At 43.4% G+C, this 25501-nt stretch overlaps 1 long non-coding RNA gene across 2 annotated transcripts in view; it reads left to right on the forward strand.

Annotated features, from left to right (window-relative positions):
• Positions 1–8124: 8124 nt before the first annotated feature.
• Positions 8125–25501, forward strand: part of LOC132660226 (uncharacterized) — a 297177-nt gene continuing 279800 nt past the window's right edge. For both annotated transcript variants that reach the window (XR_009601587.1, XR_009601586.1), the window contains exon 1: positions 8125–8217. This is a non-coding gene — a long non-coding RNA (uncharacterized LOC132660226). The remainder of the gene's footprint in view (positions 8218–25501) is intronic.

The following is a 25501-nucleotide window of genomic DNA, read 5'->3' on the forward strand; positions in this document are numbered from 1 at the left end:
CTGAAAGGCTGCGGTGGCCGGTCCCGGAGCGCGAGGCCGGCGGCGGGTGTGAGTGTGCACTCTTGTGCTTGTACTTGTATCTGACGTATGGATTCCTCACTCACCACCCCCACACACAAAGCCCCTCTTTTTATTTTATTTTTTCTCCCTTCCAACGAAGAAACATTTCCGATGCCTCAAGAGTTCTAAGTGGCCTGCACAACCAGAACCCGGCGAAATTCGCGCAACTGCAGAAACTTCCCAAACATAAAATTCTCGCCTTTTCTGGCGCGTCATTATGGCTTATGGACGGGGCTCCAGAGGTTCTTTCGACTCCCCCAACCCCCGACCATCGTTTTACTAGACAATGTGTCAGGTCAAGCTAGGCCATTTACTCCGTTAATAAACCCGGCCTCGGCGAAAACTAAGGCGCCCACTTCCCTTTGCCGGTCAGGCGGCGCGCGCGAGGGACAGGGCGAGCTCCCCCGGGTTTCGATTCTCCAGCCCTCAGGCGGCGCGGGGAGCTCGGCGTGAGCCCGCGGCGCGCGGGGGCGGGGCCGAGCGTGCGCCCGTCTCCCGCGCGCGCGAGGGGCCGGGGGCGCGGCGTGGGGCCAGCGCGCGTCCCCGAGCGGGCGCCCCGGCGGGCCTGACGGCCGGAAGGGCGCGCGGCCAGCGGCTGAGGACCCGGCGGGCCCGGAGTGCGGCGCGCGGGGAGCGCGCGGCCGCCGGGTCGCGCGAAGGGCTGCCGAGCCCGGCCGCACGCTCTAGCGGCACGTTCTCTCGCAGAGACCTGAGGCGGAGAAGCGCGTTCGTTCCCGGGGCGCCTAAGGTTTTCCTTGTTCAAGTGAGTGTGCTAATGTCGGTGTGAAACGAGCTGCTCTTCCACGACCCGCGAAAAGTACGAGTTTAAAGGACACAAGCGTTGCTCTCACAGCCCCTCAAGTTCAGTCGCCTCAGCGGCGCGAAAGGAGCGTGCTGTTATTTCCGCGCGCCCTCGCGCTCACCCCCCCCCCCCCCGGTCTTTGCTAGAAAGCGCCCCCCTTTCCTCAGACTGTCAATTCTGGCTGCTCGATGCCACTTTTCAAACTTAAAAGAGTAACTTTCCTTCTCGTGGAGGCTGCGGGCTCCTGGAGCGGGGCGGGGGTGGGGGGGCGCCTGGGAAGCTTGGAAGCTCCCGCCTGTGGCCCCGCACGACCCCTGCCGCCCTGCCTGCGAGGGAACACGACCCGCCCCCTCCGAACAGGGGGCGCCCCGGCCTCGTCACCGGAGCTGAGCGCCTGGAGGGGGGTGCTGGGGAGTTAGAGGGGACGGTCACCCGCCGAGCCTCCAGCTGCGTGGCAACGCCGCCCCCTGCCGGTGCCCTGCGGAGCTGCTCTCAAAGCGGAGGAACCAGCGGGACCACAGACGGAAGCCATTACTTCTCAGCGCTGTTCTGGAGAGGTGTGGGAGTCGGGGAAGGGACCGCGGGACAACCGACTACACGATTCTCACGGGCCCATCGCTTCCCTAGATGCACGCTCATGGACCTAGTCACCTGTGCATAACTGTGCGTGTACTGAGAGAGGTGTGATTTGACATAGAGCAGTGGGGGACGTGGACTTCCCTGGTGGCACAGTGGATAAGAATCCACCTGCCGATGCAGGAGACATGAGAGGCGCGGGTTCCATCCCTGAGTCGGGAATATCCCCTGGAGGAGGGCGTGGAAACTCACTCCAGCACTCTTGCCTGGAGAACCCTATGGACAGAGGAGCCTGGTGGGTCACAGTCCACGGGGTCGCAAACTGCCGGACACGACTGAAGCGACATAGCGCACACATACACACACACAGTGGTGGACTAACTGGGACCAGGGGAGCTGAGGGAGACGAGAGGAGCGGCGTGCTTTTGATTGGATTTTGAAAAGTGGGCTTGCCTTGGTAGCTGGGGAAGGAGAAAAGCACTACCAGCAAAAGGGAAGAGTGTAAGAGAATTGGAGTTTTGGCAAGGCCTTATAGACCGCCACTGTAAGAAATGAGATTGGTGGTACATCTCCATACAAACCAGATTGGTTTTTAGGAACTTCCTGAGAACCTCCCGGCAATACTCTGCTTAGCTCTTTACACTTAACACCTCGTTTAATCTTCACTTGAGAAGATATCCTCTATCACAGGGATTTGGAAAATTGTGAGGTAGAGATTTGCCCAAGTTTCATGGCTAATCAGTGGTGAGTTCAGGCCTCGAAACCAACCCATTTCTCTGGGGAGTGCTATTTAGCCATAGTTTTCAGGAATAGGACATATGTAGCCTACCAGTACCCTCTGGTACTTTGAACCTCTGGATTTGAACGAAAAAGAAAAGGCCTTTTCTATAACGAAACACATGTTCAAGACTAGTATAAATTCTGCCTGGGAAAACAAAAGCAATGGAGTAGATTATATAGTAGATGAAAATGGAAGTTAGTCACTCAGTCGTGTCTGACTGTTTGTGACTCTATGTACTGTAGCCCGCCAGGCTCCTCTGTCCATGGAATTCTCCACTCAAGACCGCTGGAGCGGGTAGTCATTCCCTTCTCCAGGGGATCTTCTGGACCCAGGGCTCGAACCTGGGTTTCCAGCATTGCAGGTGGATTCTTTACCGTCTGAGCCACCTGAGAAGCCCAGTATTGGGTACACTGTACTAAAAAAAATAAAAGGTTTAGCCCCACTGACATGACTGAGCGACTTCACTTTCACTTTTCACTTTCATGCATTGGAGAAGGAAATGGCAACCCACTCGTGTTCTTGCCTGGAGAATCCCAGGGACGAGGGAGCCTGGTGGGTTGCCGTCTGTGGGGTTGCACAGAGTTGGATACGGCTGAAGAGACTTAGCAGCAGCAGCAGCAGCCATTATTTTGTACTTTAATCCTTCTCTCAAAGAAAGTGGGGAAGAAAAAAAAAAAGCATTAGAGTCTCTGAGCCCTTGGCTACCTGGGCGTCAGGAAATTTTAAAGATTTTGGTCTGTGGGGCTAAAGGAATCTACATTTTGGCAAGTTGCTTATGTGATTCCTAACACAAGGGCCCAGCCACATTTACATCAGGCTGACAAGGGATACAGCAACCTGGTTCGGTGGGCACCTTCTCCCTGGCAGAGGCTGCACTTTTCTGCCTGGCTGCTCTCATGACCTCGCCCAAGAGTGGAGAGCATGGCTGAGAGGCAGAGCTGGAGCCTGAAGCCAGCTCCAGAGAGCCTACTGTGCATCAGACCCGATGCTGGAGAAGGGTGAGTCCCAGGGGCAGTGGGGCAAGACACCTTCTCCCAAGTCTCCAGGGCTTTATGGCTGACACTTCCCTGACCCTCTAACAAAGTGTTAACCCTCCCCATCTGGGTTCTCCCTTGCTAGCACCCTTCCTAATCCCAATAATCCAGACCCGCCACCTCCTGCGCTATTACATTTGGGATCTCTTACTTTTGGCAACACTGCATAGTGTTTGACTGGATTCATATGGGCCTGATTCATAGTGGCCACTTGACATATATTGTCGAATGAAAGCATCTGTTGTTCTTCGTCCCTCTTCTCCCTGTCTTCAAACTGAGATGATATTTACATTCTGGAAAAGGAAAGGTTCATCCTTACATGAAATTGCAAATTTTGCAATTGCAAGTATGTTTTTTCCCCTAGAAACCAAGCTAATTATCAAATGAGAAAGTCCCCACTCTCCAAACATGTTCATTGCCAAGATCACCTCTCAACACAGTTATCCTTGGATTAAATTCATGTGCAGAGTTGCCATATACATGTCTGTATACTAGGCTTTAAATAGGCTTTAATTTCTGTAGCTTTTTGGTAAATAATTTACTTTTTCTTGTCTTAAAGGGGAGGAAGATCTATGGCAATATAATGCTGTATGTCTTTATCTGTAGTTCTTAGAGGAAAAAAAGAAACACTTATGACTAGTTAACCTGGATTTAAAAGTGACAATCAATCTGGACTTAGCAAAATAAGAAGTTCCATTTTGGCCTGGAGAGTACCTAATGTTATTAAGTTGGTTATAATGTGCTCAGACACTACTCAGTATTTTATAGACACTCAGTATTTTATAGTTTATTTCTTTTAAACTTTCTCCACATATCAGAGCTCTACATATCACATCCCCGTTTTCCAGACAGGGGAGATGAGGCAGAGGAAGGTTAAGGAACTGACAGAAGTGGCAGAGCCTCGGTTCACATCCACTCCTGTGGGTGCTCTCTGCAGCTTTTCCTCTAGGAGACTTCCTTCCCCCTGTCATTTCATTTTCCTTTTAGGCCTGAAACTGAACTGGAACTGTCCTCTGCTCCTACTTTCTTTCCAAATTCTATATGTTCAGATTGTATAGAACATCGAAGACCAAGGTGTTTTGTCCTGAAACAGCTGCTGAGGTCAGAATGCACCTGCCTGGGTGGATGAGAGTTTCTTCCTCAGTCAGAAAGGCCTGCCTCCCTGACTGGGGGATCCAGAAAGTTAGCAGCCTTCCAAAGAGGCTTTCAGAAAACCACACACACACACAGAAACAGGGTGGGGAGGGTCACAGTCTGCCCCAAGTTCACTTAGTAGTCTTGCTACCCTTCCCATTTTGCTTTGTCTGCTTCCTGTCTTTTCAGGAATGGTTTCAGAAGATAAGCAGCAAATAAATATGCAATCATTCCCCCACGATCACATCCAAACGTTGCTTAGAACACAGCAGTGAGGCCTAGTTCCTCTCTCTCCCCACATTTTTGTCTTGCTCTTCATCTTTTCACACCAGCTCTCTCCACCCTCTCCATGGATTATCCACCTTCCCCTGCCCCTGCCCTTTCCACCGAAAGTGACAGAACCCTGCAGAAATACCTTGTCCCCTCACCCCTACCCTGGGCCAGAGCAGTGGAATGTGAAGATTTTGGGGCCACTCCCCACACCCTTGCCATTCACCACCTTCCTAGGGCAGAGTGGTTCCTGAGGCCATGGAGGACAGACAGGCGTCCTTCTTCAGCCATGTCCTCAGAGAAGTCCACATTGCAGGGCAAACAAGAGCTTTCTGTCATCCAGCTATTAGTACAACAGCAGCCAATCAGGCTTCATGTAAAAATTAAAACTCCTGGTAAATTAGTCAATACGTTACCTGTTTTCCCAGGGAATGCTGCTTGTGAAATGACTCTCCTCATGTTTCTTCAGGGAAATAAAGATTTATTCAAGGCCTATCAAAGGCCAGAGACATCCTAAATCACACAGCTTCTAGTCTTGAGAATAACAGCCCAGCATCTTATTACCTATATAGTTGTTAGCAATCAACAGATTAACTTCTATAAATTTAAACTTTTCAACACTTGTTTCCTGTTTTATTTCATTTTATCTTCAACATTATTCTGGCCAATGTGCAGTGCAAGAAATTCTAGGTGATTTTTTGCAGGTTTACATCTCTAATTCTGGAAAAGTTAAAATGAGACTCAGTTGCTTTCAGTCATGGACCAGCATCCCTTTCTCAGGACCACATGGTTTAATCTTTCATACACTCAAATATCTGTGAGTATATTTCAGTGATCAGTAACAAATTTTTCAGTTTGAAGGGAACCTCTAGCCACAAAGAGCGTCGTTTGTATGGACTACATTCTCACCTGTGAACATCTTACAAAAACTGTTGAGCATCTCCTAAGTGTCATTTCCTAAAGTTATTTTTAAGGGTATTTATTTGACATATATGACCACATAAAAACAGTTCTTTGCACAGTCAGAGATCACTGAGCTTTGGAAATTCAGTATGCAAGCAACACGGTCCTATGTCATCACTCTTAAAATCAAACTCAACGCAGATCATCCTTTAATAGAGTTCTTCATCAGAAAGACAAGCCAGTATTCTCTTGTGCTACTATCGGTGCTGATTATGCCAGAAGTTCTTCCTGTTTTGACATCTTGGTGAAACGCTTGCTGTTTCAATGTTGCAAGTCCCATGGACCAGACTGTTTTCTTTTCTCCAAACGAAAGAGACATTCAAAAGTCACATTCATTTGGCAAAATGTAAACTAGAAATACACGTGTATTTTCAAAACCTACCAAATATGAATAAGTAAACTGCTTTTTCCCCAAAGTCATATTTATATTACAAGTTTGTCCTTCTGCAAGTTTGCACTAGAAAACAGTTCAACTTCTCTGAAGAAAATGTGGATGTTTACTTGTGGTGCTTATAAAGCTTTGAGAAAGGTACAAGGCGGGAATATAATGAATTATATTCTAAAAGGATGCATTATATAACGAATTATTTTCTGAAAGGAATTTAGCTAAAATATGCATGTATCTTGTGAAAAGAGAGAAAGAGAGAGAGAGAAAGAAAACTGTCTTCTGTGGGTATATCAGCTCATTCTGATATATTTTTAGCCAACTCTTACTTTGTACACATATGTTAACATATTGGTCACTGATCATTAATTTATATGATCTCTCAACATTTTGGACATAATTAAACATGGTGTATATCCATTTTACCAGCACCATTTTGATATGCCAAATTCAGAAATTACATAATTACCATGTGAATTTAAGCAGCTACAAAAGTATATTTGCTCACATGCTTAGACCATACACTGATTCAGGAATGCATATACCTCCTTGTTTAAAAGAGTTTTTAAAACATTTCTACCATCACTTTCTTTGTTAAAATCTTTTCCTCTTAATTTCCTTCCTTACCTCAAAATTATCTGCTGCAAAGAAAGAAACAAACAGTATAATTGAATAGATAGCCAATGGGGAATTTGCTGTATGATTCAGGGAACTCAAACAGGGTTTCTGTATCAACCTAGAGGGGTGGAATGGGGAGGGAAATAAAATAGTAAGATTAATGCCATCCTGATTGGGAGAAATTACTATGGAAAATTGTAAGCAACCAAAAAGCACATTTCTGAGTCTTAGAAAGTCTGAGAAACTGAACACAACAGATAGTAACACAACAAATAATATTTAAAATGAAGATTTTTTTCCCTGAAAGCTACTAGGGAGATAAACATTTTTATAGACAGGCTTCTTAAAAACTGTTCAAACCAGATTCTAGGAAGATAAATTTGACCACCTTGAAAATGCTGGCTCCTTACATAAAATGTGAATGGGAAAACTAGCTGCAGACTCTAAGCACTAAGACATTTGGATATATTTTAGCAATATGGAATAAAAGATTCAAGTTTAACTTTCTAAAAAAAAAAGAATCATTACCTGAGATAGGATAGTGGGTAGAAAATAAGAGCTATCAAAGTTATTAATATTTGAACCATGGAAGCTTCTGACTGGAGATCGATTTCTGAGAAGCCACAGCTCCAGCCAGAGTCCTGGACATTAAAAGGGAGTTCATGCTATCACATAATTAAGTACCCGCAGTTTAGATAAGATATCTCCAAAGGGCAATTGAACTGCCCTTCAGGTTTTGAAATTTGTAGTTACTCAATAAGGTCATTGTTTAGCATAAAAGAAGTGACATTCTTTTTTTTTTTAATTTATTTTAGGCAATGGCACCCCACTCCGGCACTCTTGCCTAGAAAATCCCATGGACAGAGGAGCCTGGCAGGCTGAAGTCCATGGGGTCGCTAAGAGTCGGACATGACTGAGCAACTTCACTTTCACTTTTCACTTTCATCCACTGGAGAAGGAAATGGCAATCCACTCCAGTGTTCTTGCCTGGAGAATCCCAGGGACGGGGGAGCCCGATGGGCTGCCGTCTATGGGGTCGCACAGAGTCGGACACGACTGAGGCGACTTAGCAGCAGCAGCAGCAGCATTTTAATTGGAGGCTAATTACTTTACAGTATTGTGGTGGTTTTTGCCATACATTCACATGAATCATCCATGGGTGTACATGTGTTCTTCCTATCAGAAAGTCATTTTACAGTATTAAAACAGAAAAAAAATAATGGCACCTGAGATAATTTGTCCCACAACCGCTCCCTAGTTTCCATTAAAATTCTGAAGTTATTTATTTTGCCCTCCATTGGCACTAATTTGGTAACCTTACTCTCTCCATCTACTCAATGTGAGTTCTCTGTGAGCAGTAATTTAACATACTTGCACTGACCAGAAATATGTGACTTTGCTTTGTGTTAAAAATAGATTCCCCTTGTGAGCACTTGTGACTTGTTTGGTTTACTCTAATCTTCGACTCCTGACATGTCTTGGAACATTACCTCTGTCCTTCATTGGATTACAGGACCTGTTGAGGAAGTCAGCGGTCATGGGCATGTACATGACCAGGCATTTTGAACTCTGGAGCAACGGATACTCCCGCAAGGTTAGTCCATTTCATGACCAAAGTAACACACCTATATTTTTAATTCATTTGTTAAAAAAAATAAAATGAATAATCCTAAAAATATAAGAATGGTCATATTTCATTTTAAATGTTCCTGTAACATTATGATTCTGTATTATTGTACACTGCAATGTTTTCTATTTTATATTATATGTTATAACCCTAGAACAAGTGCAGAGATGCCTTTTAAATGCCTTTTAAATATTTCTGACATGAAAAATAATTATCCTTTGCATATTGGGTATGTCATTATTTTGAGTCACACCTTCTTCATAAATCAAAGAAATTGAATTATCATGACTAATTCTTAATCCACTTTGTGTCTAAACATAGCAAACATTTGGAACAAAAAATTGAAAAACAAGCTAATTATTTAGATATTTTATCTGCATGATATTAAACAGCCAGATGTCTGGTTAAACTTCTTGTGTTTAATAGAGCACAATGGAAATTTTAGTTGTCTTCTAAATTTAATTAACGATCAATTTCATCAAAACATTTACTCTGGAACTTGCATTATTGATTTGGAATGCCGGTATTGATCAAATTAACCAGAGGCTTTGCAAAATGCACTTTAAGCTGCAGTAAAACCTGGGTAGTCTGAGCCTTCGGCTCCTCTTAAATCCCCGTGCAGTGAGCAATCCCTGGATTTCGAGTGTGTGTGTGTGTGTGTGTGTGTGCACGTGTGTGTTGCGGAGGGGGTTGGTAACAATAGCACAGTGGGAAGTAAACCTGTGGGTATACACATGTACTTATATCTCTCTAATTTTTTCTCTAGATGTTAATTCTTTCACAAATCCATTCTCATTCCCTATTCATTAGTACAGATAAATGGCTATTGAATCAATCTAGTGCTATCAGCTGCTATTAACCTAAATCCTGTAAGTCTGATCACTATGGTTACCTAAAAACCTGGCAAATAACCTAGATTAAATAGCCTAAATAAGTTCAGTGTGTCTAGTAACGTTTTCAGTTGGAATATGCTAAACCTTAAACTTTTAATAAACTTTTAATAACTGTCAATGCTATTATGAAATAGTTTCAAATTTTATGATCATCTGTTGACTCATTTTTCTGAAGTCCCGATTATGTATGATTAATGAGGGTTTTTTGTTTTTATGTTGATTTAACTTTTCTCTTGTTTATTTTTCAATGCTTCTGGGAATACTTCAGAAGTTTCCACCACTGTTCTGTTTTTAAATCAAATAATTTATGAAGTATAATCAGCTTTAGATTTCAAATTGTGCTTTCATACACAAGCCATAAAGTTTAAAATATTACGTTTAATTGTATGAGGATGTTATGTTACTACTTATTCAAATTTTATAGTAGTAAGTTTTTCAATAAGAACTTTTATCCTTATTATTTTATTAGGATATTTAACTATAGTGACTGTATAGCTCAAATTTTTAAAAGTATGTGGTCTTAAAATATGAATATGCTTATGAGGAAAAAGGGACAGTGTATTTTAAATCTGTTTAGTTCTTCAACAATCTGAAATGTAAATGTACTTCAACAATCCTAAAATGGTCATCCTTCTACCATACAGGATTCTAATTATGCCTTCAGTTCATTTTTCTCTGATAGCTATATATCATATCATCTGTTGGCCATTGTGAAGTTATTGCAAAAATGAAATATAGGTGACTCAGAAGTTCAGTATTCACAAACCCATAGAGATATCACCATACTTTCCCATTTAAAGGCTCTTATTGGACTGCAAGGAGATCCAACCAGTCCATTCTGAAGGAGATAAGCCCTGGGATTTCTTTGGAAGGAATGATGCTAAAGCTGAAACTCCAGTACTTTGGCCACCTCATGCGAAGAGTTGACTCATTGGAAAACACTTTGATGCTGGGAGGGATTGAGGGCAGGAGGAGAAGGGGACGACAGAGGATGAGATGGCTGGATGGCATCACTGACTCAATGGACACCAGTCTGAGTGAACTCCGGGAGCTGGTGATGGACAGGGAGGCCTGGCGTGCTGCGATTCATGGGGTCGCAAAGAGTCAGACACAACTGAGCGACTGAACTGAATTGAACTGAACTGATACACCTAGTTGAAGCACTGACCACAAATATCAGGTCTGAAAAATTGAAATGTTATTCTCCCAAAGCCTGTGGAAAAATGTGGTATCTCACTAAACAGCACAGTAGTCTTCTTAAATGCAGGGATCCCCAGTTTTAGTCTCTTGTTGTGACTTTATAGCTATCCATAAGGTTCCGTTCATCTTTGGCCTTCGTCTAATTTGCTCTCATTTGGGGCTAATCCCGCTTTGTTTTCTTAAATCCAGTTTTGGCTAATAAATACCTGCATCATATTTTGCTATATATAATAGCACTGAGAAAAGGAACTTTGAGTACAACTAAGTAAAAATATCAAATATGATATCATTATAGCATAAGTTGGTTCAGCATCTGTGTCAGATTATGTTATTCAAACACATGAAACAGTCAAATTTCTGACTTGATCATCCTCTGCAGACAGTTCTTGTCAGTTGAAGTCTGTTTTCTGTTACTGCTGTCAGTGGACCGTCTGCATAATTACAAAAATTCTGTTGAATTCCCAGAGGTTTCCTATATTTCGTATCTGTTACGTTATTGGAGAATAAGATATTACACGTTGTCGTTCAGCAGCTCAGTCATGTCCAACTCTTTGTGACCCTGTGGACTGCAGCATGCCAGGCTTCCCTGTCCTTCACCATCTCCTGGAGCTTGCTCAAACATGTCCATTGAGTCGGTGATGCCATCCACACATCTCTTCCTCTGTCATCCCCTTCTCCTCCTGCCTTCAATCTTTCCCAGCATCAGGGTCTTTTATAATGAGTCAGTTCTTTGCATCAGGTGGCCAAAGTATTAGAACTTCAGCTTCAGTCAGCATCAGTCCCTCCAATGAACATTCAGGACTAATTTACTTCAGGATTGACTGGTTTAGCTCTCCTTGCAGTCCAAGAGACTCTCAAGAGTCTTCTCCAACGCCACAGTTCAAAAACATCTTTTCTTCAGTGCTCAGCCTCCTTTATGGTCCAAGTATCACATCCATATATGACTACTGGAAAAACCATAGCTTTGACTATACAGCGGAGAAGGCAACAGCACCCCACTCCAGTACTCTCGCCTGGAAAATCTCATGGATGGAGGAGCCTGGTAGGCTGCAATCCATGGGGTCACGAAGTCAGACACGACTGAGCAACTTCACTTTCACTTTTCACTTTCATGCATTGGAGAAGGAAATGGCAACCCACTCCAGTGTTCTTGCCTGGAGAATCCCAGGGATGGGGGAGCCTGGTGGGCTGCCGTCTATGGGGTCGCACAGAGTCGGACACAACTGAAGTGACTTAGCAGTAGCAGTAGCAGTGACTATACAGATCTTTGTTGACAAAGTAATGTCTCTGCTATCTAATATGCTGTCTAAATTTCTCACAACTTTTCTTCCAAGGAGCAAGCATCTTTTAATTTCATGGCTGCAGTCAACATGTCCAGTGATTTTGGAGTGCAAGAAAATAAAGTGTCACTGTTTCCATTGCTTCCCCATCTATTTGCCATGAAGTGATAGGAACAGATGCCATGATCTTCATTTTTTTGAATATTCAGTTTTTAGCCAGCTTTTTCACTCTCCTCTTTCACTTTCATCAAGAGGCTTATCAGTTCCTTTTTACTTTCTGCCATAAGGGTGGTGTGATGTGCATATCTCAGGTTATTTATATTTCTCCCACCAATTTTAATTCCAACTTGTTCTTCATACAGCCCAACATTTTGCTTGATGTACTCTGTATATAAGTTAAATAAGCAGAATGATAATATACAGCCTTGATGTACTCCTTTTCTCAGTTTTGATCCAGTCTGTTGTTCCATGTCTGGTTCTAACTGTTGCTTCTTGACCTGCATACAAGTTTCTCAGGAGGTAGGTAAGGTGGTCTGGTATTTTCATATCTTTAAGAATTTTCCACAGTTTATTATGATCCACACAATCAAAGGCTTTAGTGTAGTCAATGAAGCAGAAGTAGATGTTTTTCTGGAATTCTTTTGCTTTTTCTATAATCTAACAGATGTTGGCACTTTGGTCTCTAGTTCCTCTGCCTTTCCTAAATCCAGCTTGAACATCTAGAAGTTCTTGGTTCATGTACTATTGAAGCCTAGCTTAGAGAATTTTGAGCATTACTTTGCTAGCATGTGAAATGAGCACAATTGTGCAGTAGTTTGAAGATTCTTTGGCATTGCCCTTCTTTGGGACTGTAATGAAAGCTGACCTTTTCCAGTCCTGTGGCCACTGCTGAGTTTTCCAAATTTGCTGGCATATTGAGTGCAGCACTTTCACAGCATCATCTTTTAGGATTTGAAATAGCTCAACTGGAATTCCATCACCGCCACTAGCTTTGTTCGTAGTAATTTCCTAAGGCCCACTTGACTTTGCACTCCAAGATGTCTGGCTGTAGGTGAGTAACCACACCATCGTGGTTATCTGGGTCATTAAGATCATTTTTCTTATAGTTCTTCTGTGTATTCTTGACACCTCTTCTTAATATCTTCTGCTTCTGTTAGGTCCATACCATTTCTGTCCTTTATTGTGCCCAACTTTGCATGAAATGTTCCCTTGGTTCTCTAATTTTCTTGAAGAGACCTCTAGTCTTTCCAGTTTTATTGTTTTCCTCTATTTCTTTGCATTGTTCACTTAGGATATAATATATAATAGAAGGAAAAAGAAAGAATGAAAGAGAGGGGAAGAAACAGAAATGGCTGCTCTTACAACAGAACTTCACAAAGCATTTTCAATCTGGATTTAGGTAATAGGTCAAATTCTAGTCCAAAAATAGCCAGTTCATTTTGTTTTTAATAAATTTTAATTCAAAGCATCTTGGCCCTAGGGAGAAACAGCATTTGTTCCAAAGGTCCAGAGATCCTGGAGATCAGCTGTCTGTGTTCCTTTAACCTTTCGGCAAGGCTGCCTTAGTTAATGTCACATCTTCCTTATTATTCATTCCTTGGGAAAAGTCAGTGGCTGATATAGAAATAGCCAAGTGCATTATTCTAAAATGAAGTGATTAAATCAGGAGGTTGAGGGTCAGATGCAGGAACCCTGGGGATGGATATTTGTACTTGTTCTCAACACGGATTCTTTTTTTTTTTTTTAATGAGAACTCTCAGAAACAATTAATCCCTTCAGAAGCAGCCCATGCTTCATTTGATGTGGCTGTGGGCTTCCCTGGTGGTTCAGCAGGAAAGAATTAGCCAGCAATGCAGGAAATGTGGGTTTGATCCCTGGGTTGGGAAGATCCTCTGAAGAAAGAAATGACAACCCACTCCAGTATTCTTGCCTGGGAAATCCCACAGACAGGGAAGCTTGACAGGCTGCAGTCCATGGCAGTTGCAAGAGTCAGATATGATTTAGCAACTAGAAGCACCACCGGCCACGTTGGTAAACTCTATCCAGGGCTGAACCTCAGAGGGTGCAAGGAGGAGTAAAAGAGTTAACATAAATTTCTGTTGAGGAATTATAGGGGCCCAGAAAGATATGACGCCCACAGCACATATACATTTATATCATGGATTTGGAGAAATCTATTGCCAACAAAGGTCCGTCTAGTCAAGGCTATGGTTTTTCCAGTGGTCATATATGGATGTGAGAGTTGGACTGTGAAGAAAGCTGAGCACTGAAAAATTGATGCGTTTCAACACTGGTGTTGGAGAAGACTCTTGAGAGTCCCTTGGACTACAAGGAGATTCAACCAGTCCATTCTGAAGGAGATCAGCCCTGGGATTTCTTTGGAAGGAATGATGCTAAAGCTGAAACTCCAGTACTTTGGACACCTCATGTGAAGAGTTGACTCACTGGAAAAGACTCTGATGCCGGGAGGGATTGGGGGCAGGAGGAGAAGGGGACAACAGAGGATGAGATGGCTGGATGGCATCACTGACTCGATGGGCGTGAGTCTGAGTGAACTCCGGGAGTTGGTGATGGACAGAGAGGCTGGGCGTGCTGCGATTCATGGGGTTGCAAAGAGTCGGACACAACTGAGCGACTGAACTGAACTGATGACAATCCCCCAATGCTGAGCTGGAAACAAATAAGTGTAAGAGTATGATGGCAGGCCAAACTGGAAGGGTAGACTGGGCAATATGAGATGAGATGCATGATGATATTTCTCAGAGCATGCCTGGTACTTTGCAGACTAACTCTTCCACACGAGCTGGATGGGACCTAATGCTTAGGAGCAGAAGCCTGCAGTGGCAGAGGGAGACCCATGGTGCTCTCCTGGGCATTGGGCCCTGGGAGGTTCAGATGATGCTCCCAATCTCTGGCTTCAGGGAATTCTCTCTCAGGGTGTCTACCTTGAGGCCCAGGTAAATGTATCTGATTCCAACCTGGACTCCTAAATAGGTATATCCATCCTCCAGCTGTCTGCTGGTGAGGGGTGACCCCATGTACAAAACCTGCTTGTACATCTGGAACTGCTGGGTTAGAGATGGGGACTGTTAGACCCCAGGACTAAGTTTTGTTGTTGCTGTTCAGTCACTCAGTCATGTCTGACTCTTTGTGACCACATGGACTGTAGCATACCAGGATCATCTGTCCTCCACTCCCTCCCAGAGTTTTCTCAAATTCATGTCCATTGAGTCAGTGATGCCGCCTAACCATCTCATCCTCTGCCACCCCCTTCTCCTTTTGCCTTCAAAAGGACTAAGCTTACAGTACCTCTTCGACAGGACTGCCAATGTACTAAACTGCCAAGTTACCTATGATCTCTGTAACAGGAAGGATCTCCAAAGTTAGGGAAGAGATGTTTCAAGGATGGAAACATCTTCCTTATTAAAACACAACATGAAACCCTTGAATTAAGTTCTGAGCCAAGAAGACATCTCAAGAACAGCTAGCTGGCAGGAGCTGGTTCTAGCAGCAGCCACTGACCCATTTACCTAAGCTCTGTCTTTCTGTTCAGTCTGTCAATTTGATTTCCTCTGTCATCGCCAATTCTGTGACCTGACAGCTTCTCTTTAAATTGTTGGTCTACGTATAACTACATCCTTCCTTTCCTTCATTCTTCTGGTAAAATAGAGACAAGTAGCTTTTTCAAAATTAATGTGATTCTGTACTAAACTAAAATTAAAAGTCAAGATGCTTCACATAAAATCACATTTCCAAACTCCAAATTCTTGATCCTAGGATGACTGTGAACCAGCCCCCAAATGCTGTGCAATTTTCTTCTCTGGGTCCTCCTCCCACCACCCCATCCTATGTGTTAATCAGATTGTTTTAGCTGCCATATTTTTTTTCCTGATTTTTCTAATGTGGTATATGTTCAAACAATAGGCTGAAATAGGTTATAAGAAGGAGTGATTGATTCCAACAAAGGTGGTAAAGAAAGGGCTCTCTGTAGAGAAAATAGTTAAGAATTAAAGGATAAGCAATGGCTAGCCATGAGAAGTTGGGGAATGAGTATTCCTGGCGGCTGGAATGGCTTATACACAGGCAGCAAGAATCTGGGGTCCTGGAGGTACAGACACAAGTTATGGAGGGCCAGAATATATTGAGGAAGGAGAGAGGTCATAAGATAAGGCTGGAGAAGGTCAAGGGCTCTATCATATAGGCCATGGTGAAGAGTCTGAACTGTTCTATGAAGGCAAGAAGCCACTGAAGGGGTTGTGCAGGGGAGTTATATGTTCTGATTTATCTTTTGAGAGTCTCCTCACTGGTCTATGGAATAGGGAATTAAAGAAGGAAATACAGAAAAAAGAAAGCCAACTAATAGGCTGCTGCATAGATCTGGGCAAATGGTGATGCTAGTTTCAACAATTGCTCTCAAACTGTGGGTCACGCAATCATGTTGGTGGTGTTGGACAGCAATATCAGTGAAATAGAATGATGTGCAATAGAAAATATCGGAGGCCATCTTATCATGATATTTTCTCTCAGTTTCTTATGCATATTCCTATAGATACACAAGTAGTGGATTGTACCACAAAGTGGGTTTATCACTATGAATGGTGATCCAAGGGACTTCCATGGTGGCCCAGTGATAAAGAATCCACTTGCAATGCAAGACACATGGGTTCAATTCCTGGGTTGAGAAGATCCCCCAGGGAAGGAAATGATAGCCCACTCCAGTACTCTTGCCTGGATATTTCTATGGACAGAGAAGCCCTGTGAGCTACAGACCATGGGGCTGCAAAAGAGTCAGACATGACTTAATGACTAAACGACAATAGTGATCCAAGAAACCCCTGGTCAATACCAAAATGGCGACAGTTCAGTTCAGTTCAGTTGCTCAGTCATGTCCGACTCTGCAACCCCGTGAACTGCAGCACGCCAGGCCTCCCTGTCCATCACAAACTCCCGGAGTTCACTCAGACTCATGTCCGTTGAGTCAGTGATGCCATCCAGCCATCTCATCTTCTGTCGTCCCCTTCTCCTCCTGCCCCCAATCCCTCCCAGCATCAGAGTCTTTTCCAATGAGTCAACTCTTCGCATGAGGTGGCCAGAGTACTGGAGTTTCAGCTTTAGCATCATTCCTTCCAAAGAAATCCCAGGGTTGATCTCCTTCAGAATGGACTGGTTGGATCTCCTTGCAGTCCAAGGGACTAGTAGATGCAGCCAAAAGAGGAGTCTTCATCTTAAAAATGTCCTCAAATATATAGAGATGGAAGAGATCAACTTAGGACAGAAAGAGAGAGGAGGGCATTCTGTTACATATTTTAAGTATTGCATTCCTATAGGCTTCCCAGGTGGCTCAGTGGTAAAGAACCCACCTGCCAATGCAGGAGACAAAGTTTTGATCCCTGGGTCAGGAAGATCCCCTGGAGCAGGAAATGGCAACTCACTCCAGGATTCTTGCCTGGGGAATCCGATGGACAGAGGAGCCTGGCGGGCTACAGTCCACAGTGTTGCAAAGAGTCAGACATGACTTAGCGACTATACAACAACATTACATTCCTTTATTTATATTCCATTCTTCAAGAAATTATTTCTAGTAACTTGTGAAGAATGATAATTTAATAGGATTGTATCATAGATAATAGAAAAGTGACAGATAACCAGCCATTTTTTAAAAGACTACATTTAAGAAGAATTAGAGCATAACCTAATGGTCACCAGTAGGTCTTTCTCTTACCTTTCAGCTAGGCATTGCTTTTCTGTATCATTGATGGATCTCTCCATTGAAGGATCACCACTGATGGCATTTATAAATGGGTTCAGAATATCTACCAAAAAAGTAGCGTGAAGGGAAGGAAATATTAAATTCTGTGTCTATTCAGTCTTCATTTCTTCTGAGACTTTCTTTGCTCTTCTGAGGTGATGATACTAGTTTTGTTGAGCTTCTTGACAATGCAATCTGACCTTCATTTGATTTAATGTACAAAGTCACCACCCCACAACTAAATATTCAAAAACTTGCATTATCACCTTGTATTTAGTCGCTCAGTCATGTCCGACTTTTTACGGCCTCATGAACTGTAGCCTGCCAGGCTTTTCTGTCCATGGGGATTCTCCAGGCAAGAATACCGAAGTGGGTTGCCATGCCCTCCTCCAGGTTGCCAGGCCCTCCTCCACTTCACCGTAGTGAGTGATAAAATAATGTATTGTGCCTTGGATCAAATGCCATGTTTATGTTTCATTTTGCCTAATATAGGCTATAATGACCTCTCTTAGAGAAGGTCATCTAAACAAGTCTATCCATATCTGCTTGAGCAGCTTGAATTTAATCTGCTATTTGGGATGGTCTCCAACCTGATGAGAAATAGATTTATAATAAACCATCATTGAAATTCAGAAGCTTGCCTTGGAAAGAAAGGGTACATGCCATGGGCAATTAGCAAATGCAGAAATCCTTTAATTATACATCATGCCCTTGCCTGAGGGACTTTGCTGTGCTGTGCTGATGAGAGGCAGAATCTAATAGTGAGCCTTTTCATTTTACGCACACATATACACACACCCACAATCTAGGAACATGTTAAGACCCATATGTTCAAACGACCTATTTACAAATTGCTAGATGAGTGCAGCTTTAACTCCCCACTTCCTCTGCCATAGCAAGCTTACTATTCCATCACCTTTCTTCTTCCTGGGATCCTCTGCATCAGCTGTGAAAATCTGCCTCTCTCCCCTCCTCCTATCAGACGCTTGTCATGGCTTTGGGGTAGGGGACAACCAAAGACTGTAGTCATATTCTAATAGTAGACTCTTAAAGAATTTGTAGTCAAAGGAATGAGTCTCTAATTGTAGGAAATTAACTTCCACTGGGAACTTGACAAGTTGCTACTTGGGATGCCTGCTCTGTTGCTTCTCTAACTGGACCACCCAGGTAACTAAGTGCATGTGCTGAAGGTCCATACATTCTGATAAAGCCACCCGGAGAGCCTCTCCCAGCCCCACTAGTTGTGCCGCTGACTCTGCTATAAAGCCAGTCCTGTGCCAGACGAACCGCAGAATTTCAGAAAATAAGGCACTTGAGACCAAGGTAGCATCATCATTTTCAATCTGGCTTTTCATTCTCAAACCTCACAATGTTGGCCCTTTCTGCAAGATTTCAGTTTGGTTTGTATTATTCACTGAGGAAGTCTGGTGCCTTTAACAGTCTTCCTTTTACCATAGATAAGAACAGCAGACTAACAGTTCTTTGAATAAGTAGGATTAATTATCAGGAAGCTGTTGATAGTTCATTGCTGACCTGTAAAAACCTAGTAAGAATGAGGTCGGCTAAATAATGGACTCATTTAAAGTTTGGGTCATATAAGACGTCACTAAGGATCACATCATTTCAGAAAGAAAATATTACAGAGAACTCTCCTCTTAAAAGAAAATAGTTTTTGTGCTGGAGAGCTTCCAAACCACACCATTGCAAAACCTAAACACTTCAAACCATTGAAAGCTAATGTTTAACTGTATGGTTCTAGTTGTCTTGAAAACCCTTTCTCCCTTGATAACTGATTTTTGCTGAAATCCAAGTGTCATTTAGTTTTTATTTTCAATTATGTTCCTTATGCTAAGTAAACATACTTTCATTGCCTAGGGATTATTTTGTGTGTGTGTGTATCCTGCATAGTGTAGAGCATATTCTGCCCTGCCCTCTGTGATTGGGAAAAGTAGTAATAAGCATTTTATGGAAGTTTGGGAAAAACAATAAAAAGCAGGGCTTGATCAAGGCATGATTGTGAAATGCCTGAAATGTTTTTAAGCCCTTGTCTCCTAATTTACAATTTAACGCTTTTGTGTCTTAATTTCTGTGGAATCTTCTTCAGCCAGTATTTGGTGGCCCTTCTAAGCATCTTCTGTTGGAGAGTAGACTGGGATCAGACATGATATAGTGCACAAAATAAGGCCTGATACATAGTAGATGTTCAAAAACTGCTAAGTCTGCATCTCCTAAGCCTCATGACTAAGGGATACTTAATACTGTCATACGATGAAACTGATTTTAATAGCATTGGCTTGAAAACTGAAAAGTTTTTCTGAACCCAAAGGAATGTGTCTATAATTCTGAAACTTTAGGCCTTGTAGGAGGTAGAGAAGAGACGTGGTAGCAGGTGGGGGAAGGCTCTGAAGTGATGACAGCTGCTTGTTCATTAAATTGGCCTTGCTGGAAAAAAAATATCATAGTGTAGGTAAGGCATAGGGGCCAGGCAGAGTGTAGGGCCAGCTCAGTCACACCAGAGGCAGAGAGTCTCTGTCCCAGGTCAGTTCCAAGCCCTCTCCCCTGGCAGCCCATAGGTCTGGTTTCTTCCACCTTTCTTCTGCCATCAGTAATTCATGAAGGGTCTGATTAGTTAGTGCACGTTTAAAGGTCACAATGACAGAGGCAGATACAGGATCTGTGAGAGCTGAAGTTTATACACTTACAGGACCCCTTTTCCATGTAATAGCGTGCAAAATAATAAATACAAATGTGACTAATCAGAATAATAAAAATAAATCACCCCAAATTGTACACTTAAAAAGCCAACAAGGGACTTCCCTGTGGTCCGGTGGTAGAGAATCTGCCTGCCAATGTAGGGGACATGGGCTCAATCCCTGGTCTGGGAAGATTCCACATGTTGTGGGTCAACTAAGCCTGTACACCACAAATACTGAAGCCCATGAACCTGGAGACTGTGCTCCACAACAAAAGAAGCCACCACAATGAGAAGCCCACACGCCACAACTAGAGAGTAGCCCCTGCTCACTGCAACTAGAGAAAGCCCTCGTACAGCAACAAAAACCCAGTGCATCCAAAAATAAAGTAACTTAAAAAAAAAGCTGACAAACATCACTAAATAAAATCCATAAACAAGTAAAATCTGTAAAAGTAATGTTTTAATTGCCTTACCAATACATCCTATAGTATATTGGTATTTTTCTTTGTTTTCTTTTTCTTATTTTTTTTGTTGCTTACTATGATTGCTCCCTCATGAATCTCCTGATAAGAGAGAACTTCTGAGTTAACCACATCCATGAGAACCGATGGGAAATAGATGGGGAAACAGTAGAAACAGTGTCAGACTTTATTTTGGGGGCTCCAAAATCACTGCAGATGGTGACTGCAGCCATGAAATTAAAAGACACTTACTCCTTGGAAGAAAAGTTATGACCAACCTAGATAGTATATTCAAAAGCAGAGACATTACTTTGCCGACTAAGGTCCATCTAGTCAAGGCTATGTTTTTTCTTGTGGTCATGTATGGATGTGAGAGTTGGACTGTGAAGAAGGCTGAAGCGCCAAAGAATTGATGCGTTTGAACTGTGGTGTGGAAGAAGACTCTTGAGAGTCCCTTGGACTGCAAGGAGATCCAGCCAGTCCATCCTGAAGGAGATCAACCCTGGGATTTCTTTGGAAGGAATGATGCTAAAGCTGAAGCTCCAGTACTTTGACCACCTCACGAGAAGAGTTGACTCATTGGAAAAGACTCTGATGCTGGGAGGGATTGGGGGCAGGAGGAGAAGGGGACGACCGAGGATGAGATGGCTGGATAGTATCACTGACCCGATGGACGTGAGTCTGAGTGAACTCCGGGAGATGGTGATGGACAGGGAGGCCTGGTGTGCTGCGATTCATGGGGTCACAATGAGTCGGACACGACTGAGCGACTGAACTGAACTGAACTGAACTGAACTCAGATCATCCTCATGGATATAGGGTCTGACTCTGAAATTGCATGAAATTTAGGAAATGTTCTTGCCTCAGATGGTTTGGTGTTTGAACAAGAACAGCAGGTTGTCTCTGGTCAGGTGGATGTGCAGAGTGCCCAGCAGGCTCCAGGGGTTCTGTAAAGGCTTTGTGAATCCAACTAAAGTGATCCATTCTGAGAGAGCCTGGACACTGGTGTGTGGATATAGGCCAGGCTCTGAGTAGCCTGAGACATCTGCTAATTTGAGGCTGCAGAGTGCTGCCCTTAGTGACTGGTTTGAAGCCAGACTACACTGGGACCCAAATCCCAGCTCTAGCCTGTAACATCTTTACAACCTTGGGCAAGCTACTTAAATTTTTTGTATCTCAGGTCCCTTCTTCTAATGTGAGGACAACAAAGTATTTCATCAGGTCAGAGTGAATATTAAATGAGAATTAAATGATATATGGTGACTGCAGCCATGAAATTAAAAGATGCTTGCTCAAATGTTAAATGGGAAAACTGGTGAAGATGTCCAGAGGTCTTTGGTTTTTGTAGATTTGGCACCGGAAAGGGAGTGATAATTGCAGACATACCTTTTAGATTTTCTAGTTGTATTAGTTTCCTGTGTCTGCTGTTTAAGTTGGGGTTTGTTTATTTATTTATTTTAAAGAACAGCTTTATTGAGATACTATGAATTTATACTTTAAAAATATAGTTCAGTAGTTTGTAGTGTATTCACTGAGTTGTACAATCATCTGACTTTATTATTATTATCTTTTTTTTTTTTGGCTGTGCTGGGTCTTTGTTTGGCACATGGGCTTCTCTAGTTGTGGAGTGCAGTCTCAGTGGTTGAGGCACCCAGGCATAGTTATGGTATGTAGGATCTTAGTTTCCTGACCAGGGATTGAACCCAGGTCCCCTGCATTGGGAGCACAGAGTATTATCCACTAGACCACCAAGGAAAGCCTTTCTCACAGTTCTGGAGGCCAGAAGTCCAAAATCAGTATCCCTGGGCCAAAATCACGATGCTGGCAGACCACACTCCCTCCCTCTGGAGGCTCTCAGGGACAGTCTGATTCCTGCTTCTTCCAGCTTCTGGGGGCTGCAGGTACTTCTGGTACCGTGACGTCATCATTCCAATCTCTGCCACACATTGTCTTCTTCTCTGCCAGCTGTTTCACATCTCCATCGCCACACTCTTTTAAAGGCACAGGTGTTGTCATTGAGGACCCTCCTGAATAATACAGAATAATCCAGGATAATTGCCCCATCTAGCTTCCCTGGTTGGAGAAGGCAATGGCACCCCACTCCAGTACCCTTGGCTGGAAAACTCTATGGACGGAGGAGCCTGGTGGGCTGCAGTCCATGGCATCACTAAGAGTCGGACACAACTGAGCGAGTTCACTTTCACTTTTCACTTTCATCCACTGGAGAAGGAAATGGCAATCCACTCCAGTGTTCTTGCCTGGAGATGGGGGAGCCTGGTGGGTTGCTGTCTATGGGGTGGCACAGAGTCGGACATGACTGAAGCGACTTAGTAGCAGCAGCAGCAGCTTCCCTGGTGGCTCAGACAGTAAAGAATCCACCTGTAATCCAGGAGATCTGGGTTCAATCCCTGGGTCAGGAATATCCCCTGGAGAAGGGAATGGCAACCCACACCAGTATTCTATGTGACTTCCCAGGTGGTGCTAGTGGTAAAGAACCTGCCTGCCAACTCAGGAGACATGAGTTCGATCCCTGGGTTGGGAGTTGGGAAGATCCCTGGAGGAGGAAATGGCAACCCACTTCAATATTCTTGCCTGGGGAATCCCATGGACAGAAGAGCCTAGTAGACTACAGTCCATAAGGTTGCAAAGAATTGGACACGACTAAAGTGACTTACCACAAACTACACAAAAATGTTTACCTTAATCATATCTATAAGGTAAGTCTACAGGTTCCAGGGATTAGGATCTGATATCTGTAGAGTCCATTAGCCTATTTCACTAGTTAACATGAAAAAAACCTAAGATCAATGGCATCTAATCCCATCACTTTATGGCAAATTAGTTAGTTAGTTCAGTCGCTCAGTTGTGTCCGACTCTTTGCGACCCCATGAAGCGCAGCACACCAGGCCTCCCTGTCCATCACCATCTCCTGGAGTTCACTCAGACTCATGTCCATCGAGACCGTAATGCCATCCAGCCATCTCATCCTGGGTCATCCCCTTCTCCTCCTGACCCCTATCTCTCCCAGCATCAGAGTCTTTTCCAATGAGTCAACTCTTCGCATGAGGTGGCCAAAGTACTGGAGCTTCAGCTTTAGCATCATTCCTTCCAAATAAATCCCAGGGTTGATCTCCTTCAGAATGGGCTGGTTGGATCTCCTTGCAGTCCAAGAGACTCTCAAGAGTCTTCCCCAATACCACAGTTCAAACGCATCAATTCTTCGGTGCTCAGCCTTCTTCACAGTCCAACTCTCACATCCATACATGACCACAGGAAAAACCATAGCCTTGACTAGATGGACCTTAGTCGGCAGAGTAATGTCTCTGTCTAGGTTGGTCATAACTTTTCTTCCAAGGAGTAAGTGTCTTTTAATTTCATGGCTGCAGTCACCATCTGCAGTGATTTTGGAACCCCCAAAATAAAGTCTGACACTGTTTCCACTGTTTCCCCATCTATTTCCCATGAAGTGATGGGACCAGATGCCATGATCTTAGTTTTCTGAATGTTGAGCTTTAAGCCAACTTTTCCACTCTCCTCTTTCACTTTCATCAAGAGGCTTTTTAGTTCCTCTTCACTTTCTGTCATAAGGGTGGTGTCATCTGCATATCTGAGGTGATTGATATTTCTCCTGGCAATCTTGATTCCAGCTTGTGTTTCTTCCAGTCCAGCGTTTCTCATAATGTACTCTGTATATAAGTTAAATAAGCAGGGTGACAATATACAGCTTGGATGTACTCCTTTTCCTATTTGGAACCAGTCTGTTGTTCCATGTCCAGTTCTAACTGTTGCTTCCTCACCTGCATACAGATTTCTCAAGAGGCAGGTCAGGTGGTCTGGTATTCCCATCTCTTTCAGAATTTTCCAGTTTATTGTGATCCACACAGTCAAAGGCTTTGGCATAGTCAATAAAGCAGAAATAGATGTTTTTCTGGAACTCTCTTGCTTTTTCCATGATCCAGCGAATGTTGGCAATCTGATCTCTGATTCCTCTGCCTTTTCTAAAACCAGCTTGAACATCAGGGAGTTCATGGTTCACGTATTGCTGAAGCCTGGCTTGGAGAAATTTGAGCATTACTTTACTAGCATGTGAGATGAGTGCAACTGTGCGGTAGTTTGAGCATTCTTTGGCATTGCCTTTCTCTGGGATTGGAATGAAAACTGTCTTTTTCCAGTCCTATGGCCACTGCTGAGTTTTCCAAACTTGCTGGCATGTTGAGTGCAGCACTTTCACAGCATCATCTTTCAGTATTTGAAACAGCTCAATTGGAATTCCATCACCTCCACTAGCTTTGTTCATAGTGATGCTTTCTAAGGCCCACTTAACTTCATATTCCAAGATGTCTGGCTCTAGATTAGTGATCACATCATCATGTTTATCTGGGTCATGAAGATCTTTTTTGTACGTGAAGATCTTTTTTATGGCAAATAGATGGGAAAACAATGAAAACAGTGGCTGACTTTGTTTTCTTGGGCTCCAAAATCACTGCAGATGGTGACTGCAGCCATGAAATTAAAAGACGCTTGCTCCTTGGAAGGAAAGTTATGACAGTCCTACACAGCGTATTAAAAAGCAGACATCACTTTGCCAACAAAGGTCTGTCAAGTCAAAGCTATGGTTTTTCCAATATTCATATACAGATGTGAGAGGTGGACCATAAAAAAGGCTGAGCACTGAAGAATTGATGCTTTTGAACTGTGGTGTTGGAGAAGACTCTTGAGAGTCCCTTGCACTGCAAGGAAGTCAAACCAGTCAATCCTAAAGGAAATCAACTCTGGATATTCATTGGAAGGACTGATGCTAAAGTTCCAATACTTTGGCCACCTGATGCAAAGAGCCAACTCATTTGGAAAAGACCTTGGTGCTGGGAAAGATTGAAGGCAAAAGGAGAAGGGGACGGCAGCGGATGAGATGGTTGGATAGCATCACTGACTCAATGGACATGAATTTGAACAAACTCCAGGAGATAGTGAAG

Source organism: Ovis aries, chromosome 8 (genome assembly GCF_016772045.2).
Source record: "Ovis aries strain OAR_USU_Benz2616 breed Rambouillet chromosome 8, ARS-UI_Ramb_v3.0, whole genome shotgun sequence".
Classification (NCBI taxonomy): domain Eukaryota; kingdom Metazoa; phylum Chordata; class Mammalia; order Artiodactyla; family Bovidae; genus Ovis; species Ovis aries.